The 13003-nt window shown below is 37.2% G+C and overlaps 1 pseudogene; it reads left to right on the top strand.

The window, feature by feature from the left end:
• The first annotated feature begins 4272 nt into the window (after positions 1 to 4272).
• On the top strand, positions 4273 to 11704 carry LOC100957707 (annotated as a pseudogene).
• The last annotated feature ends 1299 nt before the right edge of the window (positions 11705 to 13003 follow it).

The raw sequence follows: 13003 nt of genomic DNA, 5'->3' as shown, positions 1-13003 counted from the left end.
AAAAAAAGAGAGAACACCACTTCTAATTTCTTCCTGCCTCTACTCTTCCATTTGTTTCTGGCTTAATCATGCTGTTCTGTCTGCCTCCCCCCATTCTTTGAGTGTTTCTCATTAACAGAGTCAAACTATTGCATATACATATACACATGCACATTGAAAACAATTGTTACAATTTTAAATATGCAATGCACTAAAAACAAAGCAAAACAAGACAAGCTGCAGTACAACTAATCAATAACTACTGATTCAGAGAAAAGCATCACATCCCTGCTGGTCCAATCCCTATAAAGGGGAATCAGCAATAGCTAAAAACACTGTGTATGCATTTACTTTTAATCTGGCAATCTCATTCCTAAGAATCTGCACCTAAGTATATTGGTACACGTATGAAATGACATATGCATTAGGTTATTTACTGTGACATTATGTGGATGGTAAAAATTATAAAAAATCAAACTATCTACCAGTGGATAGTGAGCATTTAGGGATAAAATATTGTGATAGTTGGAATTTTTAAAAGTGATACTTGAAACACAGAACATGTAAATAATCTTCAGTCTCAATGAAAGGTACATAAGGGTCATTTTCTTATTTGCTTTAGTATATGCCTGAAAAAGAATAGAAAGGTAAAAAAGAAGACTTACCTATGATTTCATTTTAATACAGATATTCCTTCTGTCTTTCCTTTCTCTTTTGTATATCATCTCTTAATTGTTAATATTCTCTTTTGAGATGTTCATTCATTCATAATTCCACATCCCTTCATTAACTCAATGACATTGATCTCTTAAGCACTTAGGTTACATCAATGGCTCTCAATGGAAACAATTTTGCCAAAAATATTTTTGGTAATCACACCTGGAGGGTGCTATTGGCATTTAGTAAATGTTTGTTGAATAATAAATTGATGAATCAATTATTCTGAAAACCAGAATAATTTCGTACAATGAACTAGGAAAATTAATGGATCATGGATCTCCTTTGGTGACTCCTTAAAAATTATATCAGAAAATTTGTTCATGGGGATGGTAATTCTGTATACTAATAAGCTGGTACTTACATGGTAATTTAATTAAAAATGAGAGTTTGAGAGATTGAGTTTTGTATTATAAAGATTATTATGTCATAGGTCAAAAGTAGATTGAAATGCTGAGATTCTTCGTTATAAGGTTTTATGTCATTTTTATACTTAATCTTTAAATCTTAAAATTCTTCATAACAGAAATATTTCAACTGTTCATATACACAGCTCTAAACTGGACTGCACACATGTTGGGCCCTTTCTTTTGCAAGCTTTGAGAAGGATTAATCTGAGAGAAAATGTGAGGAAAAGAGTATTCCAGTCATTCTCTAGTTTGGGAGATAAAGGTTGTTTTTTTCACTTGTAATTAAATGAAAATGGTTCCCTCTTTTCATATTCCATTCATCCCCTTTCTTCTTTTTTCCCATGCTTATGTCCTCATGAGTAACTTTCTTTTATATAATAAATCCTTACTTTAGGAAATTAGACATAGAGTATCCAAAACATAAATCACTGTTATGTGTTAAAACAGTTTTTCCTTTTCATTTTTTTACAGTGAATTACTGCCATTCTTTGAAAATCATTAACTTTGCATAATAATTATGTATAAGAAGACATATCGCTTCACTAGCACCTAGCAGGATTTAATATACATTTGTTATGTTCGTTGACCTTTCTTCATGGTTAAAAGCGTCAATATTATTTATAATTATTTTCCCTTAAAAGAAGGAAAGGAAAAAAAAAACTCCCCAAACAACACATAGTCCTCTCAAGCCTAAGAGGTAAAAGCAAGAAGTCATATTAGGAAATAGCTTTCATTTTCGTAAATGCCGTAATTAGTTATTTGAAGACTAAAACTCTGGCCGTGACCCCTTGGGCTCTTTGAAGTTTCCACGCCCACTTTCTGTATGAATTGGGGTGTTAAGTCCTAGTGTCAGTGCCAATTCTAACTTAGAAATTACATTCTTCCCACTCAGAAATTCCTCCTGCAGTTTCAACAGGAGAAATTATTCTTCATTTTCCCTCCTGAAAACTGTTGTGCAATCTTGCTGGCAGAGAGAGGATGACTGGTTACCCTGCAAAGCTAGATGGATTTCAGTGGAAGTTGATGCAGTATCTAAAGATAGTATGTAAAAAGCCTTAGGCTAACTGTAGATGAAAAGCACTCTAGCTAAGTAAGGTATTATTATTACTAAAGCATTATTATTTTGACTTTGTCACAAGTTACAAGGAGCCTATAAAATCTGCCTCACAGTACTGCGGTGAGGCATTCTTTGGGCTTCCAGTTTTTTACCTCTAACAACCTGTTTCTCCTGCCCCAGCCTTAACCTGTCAATTTGTATTATGCAAAAGAACTTGAGGCATTCTGAAATTTTTTACTCTCGATGTCCTTGGTAGGGAGTGAAAAGACCAACAAAACCATTGGTGACAGTTAAAGCTGTACTGTTTGAGAACTGCCAAACACAGGATCAGAAAGCAAAGAGATTAAAAAAAAATTAGCCAAGAACAAAAAATATATTAGGAAAAAATAATCTGCCTCCATCATACTGAGTCTTTAACATGATTTTATTGCTACCTGCTGATTTAATCAATCCTTTCAGTTAAAAAAAAAAAGAAACTGGAGTGTATTATGCATGATGAAAAAGTTTAATGAAATATCTTGGGATTTTTTTCCTAATGGGAAATGAAAATGATCCGAAGGTGGCCAGTGCCCCTTTTAAAACTTCCTGAAAAAGAAAACTAAATAGTATGAATGCATCAAAGTCTGTAAGCAGTTCTATACATTTGTTATAATGTAGAATCCTTTGTCCTTCCCTCCTTGCAATCAGAAAGATAAATACAGGTCAGTCTGACGACTTGAGGCCAGCCCTGTCTTTGACATATCTTGATTTTGATCTTCAAGAGGATTAAATAGTTTTGCTCCCTGGAAATAAAACCAGTAAGCTCACTCTCAAATTGCATCTTCGAAAGTAAAGGAAGACAAAAAGGGCTTGAGGCACAAATTATTGTAAATCCATTTCCACTGTCACTGGCAAGTAGAACCACTTGTACTTCTGACCAGCAACGTCTATAAACAAAAAACATAACATTTTAATCAATAGGTCAAATGCAATGTATACCATTTACTGTCAGAATAAAGAACAAGCTGATGGTAAATTATCTTCTCTCTGTCATCCACAGGTAGTACAGCTCAGATGTTCAGAAGTTCTAATGAGGGTCATAGAAAGTAGGAATGTTTTTCTTTGAGGCAAATGTTATCCAATTACACTTCCTATGTTGATGGAAACGTCCTATATCTGTGCTGTCCAACAATGTAGCCACTGCCCACAGGTGGTTATTGAGCACTTGAAGTATGGTTAAGGTGACTGAGAAACTGACTTTTTAATTTTATTTAATTTCAATTAATTTTAATAGTCACATGTGTTAGTGGCTAACATATGTGATAATACAATTTAGGCATCAGGGGAATGATTCAACCAGAATTCCATGGAAACACTCCAGAGGTGTCCAACCTTTTGCCTGTGGGCCACATGCAGATTATTTGATTATTGTTTTGCTGATCTGTGGTGTCAGATATTATGAAAATTATACACAGACCTTTTTCTTGCTTATCAGCTTTCATTACTGTTTTTGCTTTTTTTTTTTTTTTTTTTGGATGGGTCTAGGTTTGAACATGCCATGTCCAGCATATGGGCCGCCAGCTCCAAAGAATGCCACTCCTTTGAGCCACAGGCACCACAATGTGTGGTCCAAGACAACTCTTCTTCTAATGTGCAGCAGAAAAAAAAAAAAAAAAGGTTGCACAACCCTAAAAGGCCCTGTGCTTTGACAGGCAAAATAGTGTAGAAGACAGAGCAGGGTGTTATGGTTTGATCTAGGGTCTAGTCCTCCAATTGCCCTATTGGAGAAGTTGTTTCTTTTAATGTTAAATTTTTGTAAAATAATGGTAATGATACTTACCTTGCTAATTTGCTGTAAAGATTCATGTAGAAAATATTCTTATAACATCTAGCAAAAGGCCTGCTCACCAAACGTCAATGTTTTCTTATAATCATTATAAATATGTTGATGATTGAATGAATACCAAGGCTTAAATTGGGCACCACCATCATCAGCATTTAGTTGCTATAGATATGACTGGATTCTTGGAAAACCAGCCAAAATGTGTAAACTTATTCAGAGGTTGGATTTCATTCATTCATCAATATATACTTAAATGCCAGGTTACAAACAGCACTCTGCTAGGCACCATGGGGATGACAGAAGGAAGCACCAGGGGTATTATCCTCTCAGTGGTATGTAGTCCAATCTGTGGTTATATGACTTGGGTGGTTGCAGTGATGGTCTGCCAAGAGTGAAAATTTTGACTTCAGCATAACCTACCTGGGAATAGATGTCAAAAACAGAGTCCCTTCATAATTACCTGAGTAGTGGCAGTAACCCAATATGATACTTTTCCTTTCACTCTTGTCCTTTATTGATTCCAAGCTCCTAGAGGATAGGTAAGTCATCTTAACTTTACTTATATAGTGATAGAGTTATTCTGTTTTCAAAATGTTCTGGGGGATGGTGGTTAAGTTAACAAGTGTCAGATAATGCTTGAAGAACACTGTTAATAGTCTCTTTCCGGCAGTGATTTTCCATCCTGAGGTTTGAACTAGCAGTGGAATGCCCGGGACAAATGAGGTAAGCTTTTGAACAAACATCCCAACTCAGGGTCACAGATCTGCATGAGCTGGGAGAATTATCCTCTGTGGGGAAACACACTGGCTGCTTGCCTCCATGCTCAGGGAGCATCACAGCGCAATACTGTTGGCAAGAGAGTTTTAAAGCAGTCTGGAAAACAGAGTGGAAATCACAGCCTTGTGCTCCCAGGTCAACACATTTAATCCAAGCCAGATATACAATGACAGAAGTTCCACGCATTGTCAAGGTCCCTGGCACACCCTAGTGTCCATATCAAAGTCAACAGCACTGCCTGGCTCTTGGATTTCAAGAGGGAAGTTGGGCTAGCAACCACTATGACTCCCCAGTTGTAGACAAAAACATGTGCTGCTGAGATTATATCCCATTTATGAAGAGATTCAACTTATTTTTTAAGTATATAAAGTGAAAAAGTTACATTCACTAGGGCTTTAATGCACAGAATATTTGATAAGTGAGGAACAACCCAATGAATTAGACCCTGCATATTGCCCTCTGTATCAACTATTCTAACTAGAAGGTACTGCAGGGATCAGACTGTGATTCATCTAGTGTTAGGTTCTTGGCAGATGGAGGATTTGGAGGTGTCAGTAAAGCCCAATGTAATTAGAAAAATGATTTCTGAAATTTGGAGCAGCAATGGCTATTAATTGAGTCAGATGCTAATTCCTCATTTAAAGTTTCAGTGTAGATATACGAGAAAAGTTGCACTTGCCATATCTTTTTCTCTACCATAGATAGACATAATAACAGATATAATAGCATAAAGGGAAGTGGATTGGCAGAAAGTGTCCAAAAGAGTTTTATATTTAATAATAAAAAAAATGACACACAAAAAAATCCAGGCACGAGGCAGTTGATTTCTCAGTTGGGATGTATTTCAGGAAAAGATGGCAGCGTGCCTTCCCCATCAGGACTTGGTAATCATTCCACTATTCATGAACAGATGCCTTGGTCAGATCCCCAAGTGTAAGTGAATTCATTAAAAGATCTAGGGAATTGAGGTATTAATTCTAAATCATTACATATTATAGATTTTCTGGAAACAAGTAGGGGGACAAGGCAAGGAGAGGAAATACTAGAGATTATATCTAGCTTTTTGGCCAAAAGTTGGTCTCATGAGATCACCAAAAGAGCTTTTTTAATGTAAAGTTTTAAACTCTTAAAAAAAAAATTAAGCAGTTATTATCACAGTGTCGAAGGTTGATGTAAGAAAAGTAGAACCCTGCATGCTGCATGCCGTATATGGAAACCCTGGAAATCAGCTCTTTGATGGCAGAGAGTGCAGACATCATTTTGTTCATTTTGTTCTTTGTATACTTGAAAAAGGAACTTTTCCGATATGATTTTTGTGAAGGAGACTCTGTCCTGTAGAATGTTTGAAAGGATGGTGTTTGTAATAGTAAGTAGTTCTTTAAATATATTGCAGCATATTTTTGAAATTTGGGCTTAGTTGCTCTCTTTCCAGATTTTTATTTTTTTACTCAGACAATTTGGCACTGGTTGATATGTGGGTGGATATATTTTCTCACCTGCACAATTAACTTGAAGTTATTTTTGGAATCGTTTTCATTTTCAGCTATTATGATGATACCATACTTGGGAAAAATGCTGTGCAGTTTGAGTTAAGAGATTCTGAATATCTAAGGGCAAAATGTAACAATCGGGTCACATGAAGAACTTCAAAATAGCAACTGAATTTGTTTCATCAAGTCTAAAGATTTTGAGTATACAATTCTTATAATGGAGTCCTTCTTGTGTTAATGGATATGTTTGTTTTAGATTCATCTTAACCCTCCTACGGGGGATACATTAAATGCTTCTATCTACCTCTCTGATGACTTAATGTCAAAAAATTGGAGTTGCTTAAATTGCCTACATGAAATTTTATTGTATAAATACAACTGAAATTAATTATTAAAATATACTTTAATTCTACAATAAAATCATGACTGAACGTTTGCTATGTTAGAACTTACTTTTGTTTGTTTGCTGTTTTGGCTTTTCCTGTTAGTCAGTCCACCCTACCCTGTACTGCTGAAACAATGGTGTGATGAATAAAATGATGTGACCCTGGCCAACAAACAGAAAGTAGGGTTCTTAGCAATGGTGCAAACCATTTGAGTAGAGGTGTAGGATTCGGAAGAGATCCATAGTTAGACATGTATCTGTTTGATTTTTGTTTTAAAGTAGGTGTGAGCAAATTGCAACCTGTAGGCAACATCCAGCCTGTTTTTGCCTTTGTCAACAAAGCCTCCTTAGAAATAGGCCCATTGGTTTATGCATCTTCAATGCCTGCTTTTGCACTACAGTGGCAGGCTTGAGCAACTTCCACATAGATCATATGGGCTTTGAAGCCTAAAATATTTATTATGTGGTCCTTTACAGAAAAAGTTTTCCAACCTTGCTCTAAAAGACAGTTTTTTTGTGTGCTTCTTTATATTTTGTTTTTGGATTTTCTCTTTTAAGAAAAAAATGTGGTAAACACTATAGATTCACTAATCCAAAAGACAGCCCAGCCCTCTTCACCATTGCTATTTCTAAAATATCGTCTGGAAACATCTATGTGTTCACTTTCCAATTTCTTTTTAGTTAAGGGCAGCCATATGGCTCAGTTCCAGTCCTTGGTATATGAATAAAAGATAGCTGGGGGATTATGGGAAACAGCCATGGCTAGCACCATCCCATGCTCACTTTCTTGCCGTGAATATGAACATGATACCTTGAGCTGAGAACCTTGAATCATATAGGGAAGTCCAGGGAAATAGCAGAGATCCCAGTGATGATACCTTTGATTTTGTTAATTGCAGTCATAAGTAAGTTGCTCTGGTTTGGATACAGTTTGTCCTCATCAAACTTTACTTTGAAATTTAACTCCTGATGTGGTAGTTTGAGAGATGGGGACAGCCTAGCGGGAAGCATTGGGGTCATGCGGATGTATCCCTCGTGGATAGATTAATGCCCTCTTCCTGGGATGAGCTGTCACTGTCCAGCACTAGAGCGGGTTGTTAGAGAGTCTGGCTTCCTCTCGCTTCCTTTCTTGCCATGTGATCTCTTTGCACATGTCCCCTCCCTTCCACTTTCTGCCATGAGCTGAAGCAGCCTGAGGCCCTTACCAGGTGCAGCTGCCCAATCTTGAACTTTACAGCCACCAGAATTGTTACCAAATGAACCTCTTTTCTTTGTAAACTACCAGTCTCAGGTATTCTGTTACAGCAACCCCAAAGGGACTAAGACATAAGCCTATCTAGTATAAAATGATAATTTGAAATCTTATAAATCTCAAATTTTTCTTGGCAAGGAAGGAGATGGGGAGGGAGAGTTGCCAAAAACTCAGTTTAAAATAAAAATAGATGGTCTGAATATTCTATATAAACATGTGTGCTAAATTATGACTGTTCTCTCTAAATGGGACATAGTTCTTTGATCTCCTCCTAACCTCTTTCTCTTCATTAACCTATTTATTTAACTTCTATTTATTTTAGAGGTCTGTGCTCCTGTCTCCAAAGATGGCTGCACACAATCTCTTTCCTCTGTGTTTACTCACACAATACAGGTGTTTGCCCTTCCCTTGAATCCAGACTGGCCTTTTTGACTTGTTGCAACCCATTCAACACAGCTGATATGAAATCCTAGGACATCTAAGCCCAGGCCTTAACAGAACTGGCAGATTTTTGTGGAAACCAAGAGAAGAAAGTGAGGCAAGGAGGAGGGTGAAATCAACTACGTCAAATGCTGCTGACGGTCAAGGAGGATGAGGGCCAGGAACTGACCATTGGCTGTGGTGACATGGGTGGCATTCATGATCTGGATGAGAGCAGTCTCCATGGAGTGTTTGAAGAAAAATTCTAACTGAAGCAGAAAGAAAAAAAAAAAGGGAAGAAAGAAACTGGAGACAATACGTACAAATAATTGTTTCATCTCTTACTGGAAATTCACAAGCAACAGAGCAGTAGTAACTGAAGGGGAGGTGATGATATAGGGCAATTCCTTAAGATGGCAGAAATAGCACCAACTTATCCAAATACTATAATACAATTCTTAGGTTTAACCTACAAATTAAAGATAATATAGACTTGTAAAAGCAGGGTTTCTAAAAGCAAGGAACATAATATCACAGCAAATTCTCTTCCTGGCATTTTGATTTCATCATTTGTAGCATGAAGGAAAATTTTCATTTTTATATAGTGATTGGCCTGGTAAAATTTCTTTATTTATGGTTTTAAGGTTTATAGTTGTGTCTTTAAATTTGATAGTCTCATTGTTCCAGATACTTCTATATGAACTTTGTAGAAAATATAAAAATTGATTTCAAGAAAGATGATTTTAACAAGTTAGTTTTTTGTATAAAGGAATAAGATACCAAATAAAAAGAAATCTTCACTCTTACAATTATCCAAAAATTTGAGGCATATGTAAGTTAGAAAGTGGGAGAGGACGTGTATATAGGAGATTAAAATTTTGTTATATAAACAAAATTATAAGTGTAGCTTATTATATTCCAACCAGATAGTCTATTAATAAATTTGTTAAGTTGACCCCATTGTGTCATTAGAATCCATGAAAAATATGTTACCATATTTTATCTTGGTCAGACCATATGTTTGCTAGAGTGACTAGTGGTAATTTAGACAGGAAAGACTAAGTAAGAACCATCACAGAAGAATGATCCCCTCACCTCTGTAGTTGAAACATACCCTAGGAGTTATGTGTGTTTATGCTGTTTCTATTTCATTTAAGATCACCTCTGCAAACGATAGCTTAGAAAACTAAATCCCTATTGCTGTTATGACAAAAATATAAATGAAAGATGTAATGCAGGGATGGATGAATGAATAGAATATCTTGGACTTAAAGGCTCCAATGATCTGAGTAAATATTTATAATCATTTTTATATCTTTTAAAGAATTATGCCCTTTATAGCATAATATTTTATAATATTTTGTGTACAATTTCAGGTTTATTTCATGTTGGCTGGCACCTGCTTTCTGGGTTCTCAAGGGTACAACATGTGTTTCAGGCTAGTGCCAGCAATATTTTTACATGGTCTCTTTCATGGTACTTGTAGAAAAATTCTTCTTGTAATTGGAAGGCAGAAGTTGTCTGTAGTCCAATTATATGTGCATAATTGTCTGTGTTCACTATAACCAATGTTTGACTGTCAGCGGTAGTGAGGGTAATGTTTGAGTTCCTTCCCATTTTAATAATTAATTACATTTTCTTCTAATAAAGGGATGGGGAATGAAGCTTCATGTTTTTGTCAAACTCAATTGTTTCAATTTCCTGGTGTTAAAATAAAATGTATCCCTTTAAAAAGAATGGTAATTTAATTATATCAATTTAAATTGCTCTTTATTTTTGTTATAAAGGCAACCTTATTGACCCACCATGGCAATATCTATGACAAGAATTTGATAGGCATTGTATAAAATTAGGGTGTCTTTTTGCTTCTGAATAGATCCCTACAACAATATTCACAAGGTTTTTTCACTCACCCTTATCACATGCCAAATACTCCTCTGTTATATCAGAAGAACTCTACTATTTATTTCCATGAATGATTAAGCCCACCTGCCACAAATGCTCACCTTTCTCTGTCCAGTCATACCCATATAAGGTGACAAGTGTATCCTCACCCAGGCTAGCCTTGGAGCAATTGGAAGTTAATATAGTTTTGTTCATGGAAATTTGTTCCTTTTTTTTGAAAATTTAAACAGAGGACCAAAAACTTTTTGAGATCTTAATCATAATTATGACTCTGATTTTCAGGCATTTATTCCATAACATACATTGTGCAAGGTGTTTTCCACGCTTGGTCTCACTCAAGTCTCACCACCCCTCTAGGACTTAGGTATTATTTTATTTCCATGAATTTGAGTCTCAGAGAGGTCTATAATTTGGTCAGGGTAACACACAGGTGGAAGTTGTAGCAGATACAAGCCTAGGTTTAGGTGACTCCAAAGCCTCTACAAGTTAAGTCGCATACATGCAGCTTCTCTCAAGAAAGGATTCACTAGGGAGATAGAGAATCTGGGAGGTTGTGAGTATCCCGATGTGTGTCGCGAATTGCTGAGGTTCAGCATCACCCCCCTCATTGGATTCAGCATGGGAGAAATCAGGAAACTATAGGGTTCCAGAGGATCTGTTCAATGGCTTGAAGGTTACAGAGCCCCAGAAAACAGAGTGTACTGGCCATCTAGTTTCTGATCCCAAAGGTCAGCATTCCCAGAACAAGCTGCTCAGGGATGATGAGGCCTGTTCCCAGGAGGACCAGGGAGAAGAGGACTGTTTTCATGACTGCAGCGCCTCTTTTGATGAGGAGGAGCCAGGAGTGGACAAGACCGAGAAGAAACCTGATAATGATGTGAATTCCTCTGAACTAGATGAAGAATAACTAATAGAACTGGAAAAAAACATGCCAGAAGAGAAACAGAAAAGAAGAGAAGAGAGGACTAAACTAAAGGAGGAGGGAAATGAGCAGTTTACGAAAGGAGATTATATAGAAGCTGAAAGTTCTTATAGTCGAGCCCTAGAGATGTGCCCGTCCCGTTTCCAAAAAGACAGATCTATTCTGTTTTCAAATAGAGCTGCCGCAAGGATGAAACAGGGTAAGAAAGAGATGGCCATTAAGGACTGCAGCAAAGCAATTCGGTTAAACCCCAACTATATCAGGGCAATATTGAGGAGAGCGGAGTTGTATGAGAAAATGGACAAACTAGATGAAGCCCTAGAAGATTATAAATCTATATTAGAAAAGGATCCATCAATACACCAAGCAAGAGAAGCTTGTATGAGATTACCTAAGCAAATCGAAGAACGAAATGAAAGACTGAAAGAAGATATGTCAGGTAAACTAAAAGATCTTGGGAATTCTCCGACCGTTTGGGCTCTCCACAGAAAATTTCCAGATCAAACAGGATTCCTCCACTGGCTCCTACTCCATTAATTTTGTTCAAAATCCAAATAATAACAGGTAACAAAGATAACAAGAGCTTTAAAGGGTGACTTGGAAATTGCGTGCTGGTTGCTGTTAGTAAGGGGAAAGGCCCTGCCATTGTTTAACTTTTAAAAGCATCTTATCTAAAGGAGGGAGAGGCTGTCCTGTGGAGCCCCCTGCTCCCTTTCCCTCCTGTTTTACAGTCAGGGTGCAGTGTACTTCCTGGTGTAATGAGCCCAGTTTGATTTCCATTTTAAGTTGGTGTGTGTAGGTTTCCTTGGTTCTGGCTGTCTCTTGTGCAGGGAGAAGCCCACTTGAGGCTTCCTGAGCCACACACACAAACCCCCCACCCCCAGAAGCCTCTCCTAAGCTGAGCAAATCTGGTTGGGAGACTGTGCAGACATGATTGACGATGACACAGGGTTCCTGCCTGCTGTCCCCCTCCCTGTTCACCCACACTAACGAAGCTGATGTGCATGGCCTCCATTTCGTGATTCCCAATCTCCTCTGTGGTAATAAAAGCTTTCTGTGATGGTCTGGTAAAAAAAAGAAAGAAAGGATTCACTAATGGTAGACACCCAGGACTTTGCAGCCTCATAGGCAATTGCTGTACTGGTTTACAGAAGACCCTGATTCTGTCCAGCCCTTCAGAACTGTTCTGAAGAATACTTGAGGTGAGGCCAAAAACACTAAAATGTGTGCTCTGACCTGTGTGCAAATTCAGCCTCTACCACCAGCTTTGTGACCCTAGCTAGAAGGCCTAATTTCTAGTACTCCCATCTGTAAAGTGGAAATAATAATAATATTTATCTCAAAGGTTTTCAAAGGATGAAGGCTAAAACTGGTGATAAGTTTGACTTAGTGCATGGTACTATTTTTGACTCAAGCCAGGTCATGACGTCGCCAAACCAAAGAACAAAGGAAGATTCAAAGGGCAGAAGCCACAGGCAGCAAGGGGGAACAGAAAGAGGCTTTGGAGCCAGGAAGATTTTAATTTGCATCGCAAGCTATTTTTGCATGTTTGGGGATCTCCAATGAATATTTGGTTTAGAAAAGCCAATTCTTATCTCTTTCTGAAGATATATGATCAGAGCAAAAAAGGAATAGGGGCTAATTGGAATGTTTTTGATAAAAAGTTTCCGTTTCTGAACATGATTGTGAGACATTCTTCACGAGTATGCCATTTTACAGCCTGCCCTGTGAAATATTTTGTGTAAATATTTATGTTCACTTATTACGGGCGCATGTTTTCTGGGCTCTCAAAAACAGGGACACCAGTTTTTAATTCACATCACAAAACTCAGGTTACAACATTCTTGCCCTTGGGCAAGTCCATAAA

The sequence above is a fragment of the Otolemur garnettii genome, unplaced genomic scaffold (genome assembly GCF_000181295.1).
Source record: "Otolemur garnettii isolate 467f Iridium unplaced genomic scaffold, OtoGar3 scaffold00015, whole genome shotgun sequence".
NCBI lineage: Eukaryota > Metazoa > Chordata > Mammalia > Primates > Galagidae > Otolemur > Otolemur garnettii.
Note: the sequence above shows the minus strand (reverse complement) of the source record. Positions and strands in the feature narration are given on the sequence as shown.